Consider the following 3,279-nt stretch of genomic DNA (forward strand, 5'->3'; position numbering starts at 1 on the left):
TTGACTCGTCTACGAGCCGTTTTTAGGGAGTTTTGGAAAATAAAAAGCTCCATTCAGAGTCATTGCTGCTGTGTTTCTCCATCATGCTGCAGCCTGCAGCAGCAGGATGTGTTAGAAGGAAGTGGCAGCTTGATGAGAAGTAACGGTGCTGCAAAGGGTCAAAATAGTAGCTGTTAGGTACGACGCAAAGCCGAGTGAAGTGTAAAATAAATGAATAAATGCCGGCAAAGTCGGCCCTTAATCGCAACGACAGCCCTAACACACACACACACATATATATATATATGTATAGATATGTAGCCGGAGCACAACACAATGTTACGATGAACGTCAGGAGGTGTAGGAAGACTGTAATTCCTACAGCACTGCATGTACAGTTTTCCCTAAGGAGATGTCCTATGTTCACAGTTATTTTTGTTTTGTTTCTTTATGCTATGCAGTGCTGTCTTTTCCTTTCTGTATCGTAACGACATGGTCTGTCAACAAATTACAGTACTAACAGTAAAAGCGTAAATGTGAATCTTGTCCAGTCTCTTGCAATCAAACTCCCACATACACTAAGGTGTAACCTACAATTCATAATAATTGTCATCAAAACATTAGCCATAGTTTCCATCAGAACATCCCTCCAGAGTACCCTGTTTTATTACCGTACACAGGGACACAAGGACTTGTCTTTCTGACGGCACTGGCGTGTTCATTGACTCAGAGATTTACTTTGGAGAGATGAACTAAGGATTTTGAGCAAGAGACTGGCTTTTGCAGGTAATCCATGGTGTGTTGCTATTTGTACGAATAGTTTTGAGAAATGCACGTACTGTTTTGCAAATGTCGAGGAGGATTCGAGAAATGTACCAAAGCGACTGAGAAAAACTGTAATTGTAAAATTATTGGTTTTATTTGTGTGTGTTTGTGTGTGTTTGTATGTGTATGTAACTGTGCATGTGTGTGTGTGTGTGTGTGTGTGTGTCTGTGTCTCTGTGTGTGTGTGTGTGTGTGCGTATTTGTGTGTGTGTGTGTGTGTGTGTGTGTGTGTGTGTCTGTGTGTGTGTGTGTGTGTGTGTGTGTGTGTGTGTGTGTGTGTGTGTGTGTTTGTCTGTGTATGTAACTGTGCATGTGTGTGTGTGTGTGTGTGTGTGTGTGTGTCTGTGTGTGTGTCTCTGTGTGTGTGTGTGTGTGCGTGTGTGTGTGTGTGTGTGTGTGTGTGTGTGTGTGTGTGTCTGTGTGTGTTTGTCTGTGTCTCTGTGTATGTATGTGTGTGTTAGTACGTGCGTGTGTTTGTGTATGTGTGTGTGTGTGTGTGTGTGTGTGTGTGTGTGTCTGTGTCTCTGTGTGTGTGTGTGTGTGTGTGTGTGTGTGTGTGTGTGTGTGTGTGTGTGTGTGTGTGTGTGTGTGTGTGTGTGTGTGTGTCTCTGTGTGTGTGTCTCTGTGTGTGCGTATTTGTCTGTGTGTGTGTGTGTGTGTGTCTGTGTGTGTGTGTCTGTGTCTCTGTGTGTGTGTGTGCGTGTTTGTCTGTGTGTGTGTGTGTGTGTGTGTGTGTGTGTCTGTGTGTGTTTGTCTGTGTCTCTGTGTATGTATGTGTGTGTTAGTACGTGCGTGTGTTTGTGTATGTGTGTGTGTGTGTGTGTGTCTGATATAGATAGAGAGAGAGAGAGAGATATTGTTAATATTTCTTATTGAAGAACTGTGTAATCTCACTGCAGCCTCCGAGGAGCAGAGGTGTCAGCTATCGAGTGTCCATCCAGATTACACAACAGTTTGTCATTAGTTTTCTCTGAGCCTGAAACACTCAGACCCCCCTCGTGATCCATAAAAACTCGCCCTGCTCGACACAAACCAAACGCCTGGCTCAGCAGAAAGCCAAGCTCCGCACAGATCCAAATCTGAGACCCCCACGATTTCACAGAAAACACAGAGCCTCCCTGCGAAACTTCAGGGGGTTTAAACTAACTGAAAAGAGCTGGACGGGGCTCAGGGCTGGGGGGGGGGAGGAGGGTCAGTTTGGTGGTGTTATATATGTACTTAGCCGGGATAGAGCCGGCACTGAGCCAGAAAAGAGGAAAGCAGGGATAGAGACAGGAAAGGCCAGAGGAAAGGCCAGAGGAAAGGCCAGAGGAAAGGCTAGAGGAAAGGCTAGAGGAAAGGCCAGAGGAAAGGCCAGAGGAAAGGCCAGAGGAAAGCCAGCATAGAGCCAGTAAAAGGCCAGAGGAAAGGCTAGAGGAAAGGCCAGAGGAAAGCCAGCATAGAGCCAGTAAAAGGCCAGAGGAAAGGCTAGAGGAAAGCCAGCATAGAGCCAGAAAAGGCCAGAGGAAAGGCCAGAGGAAAGGCCAGAGGAAAGGCTAGAGGAAAGACTAGAGGAAAGGCCAGAGGAAAGGCTAGAGGAAAGGCCAGAGGAAAGTCGGGATAGAGCCAGGAAAGGCCAGAGGAAAGGCCAGAGGAAAGTTGGGATAGAGCCAGTAAAAGGCCAGAGGAAAGGCCAGAGGAAAGTAGAGGAAAGGCCAGGAAAGGCCAGAGGAAAGCCGGGATAGAGCCAGGAAAGGCCAGAGGAAAGGCCAGAGGAAAGGCCAGAGGAAAGGCCAGAGGAAAGTCGGGATAGAGCCAGGAAAGGCCAGAGGAAAGGCCAGAGGAAAGGCTAGAGGAAAGGCCAGAGGAAAGTTGGGATAGAGCCAGGAAAGGCCAGAGGAAAGGCCAGAGGAAAGTCGGGATAGATCCAGGAAAGGCCAGAGGAAAGGCCAGAGGAAAGTCGGGATAGAGCCAGTAAAGGCCAGAGGAAAGGATAGAACCAGGAAAGGCCAGAGGAAAGCCGGGATAGAGCCAGGAAAGGCCAAAGGAAAGGCCAGAGGAAAGGCCAGAGGAAAGTCGGGATAGAGCCAGGAAAGGCCAGAGGAAAGCCGGGATAGAGCCAGAAAGGCCAGAGGAAAGTCGGGATAGAGCCAGGAAACGTGTATAAGACTGTATTTATTTAGCGTTTTTCTAGTCTTAACGACTACTCAAAGCACTTTTACATGGCTTGCATTCACCCACATACATACATCATCAGATAAACATTCACACACCGATGGCGCAGCATCGGAGGCAATTCATGGTTCAGTTTCTTGCCCAAGGACACTTCGACGTGGGCCTGCAGGGCCAGGGATCGAACCACCGACCTGGCAGGCGACCTGAGCCACAGCCACAAGATAGCTAGAAGATAGCCCAGAGAATACCAGGAAAGAGTCAGGACAGAACCAGAGAAGAGCCAGAAGAAAGGTGGGTTATATAGGTGTGTGTGTGTGTGTG

This window comes from Sander vitreus, unplaced genomic scaffold (assembly GCF_031162955.1).
Source record: "Sander vitreus isolate 19-12246 unplaced genomic scaffold, sanVit1 ctg375_0, whole genome shotgun sequence".
NCBI lineage: Eukaryota > Metazoa > Chordata > Actinopteri > Perciformes > Percidae > Sander > Sander vitreus.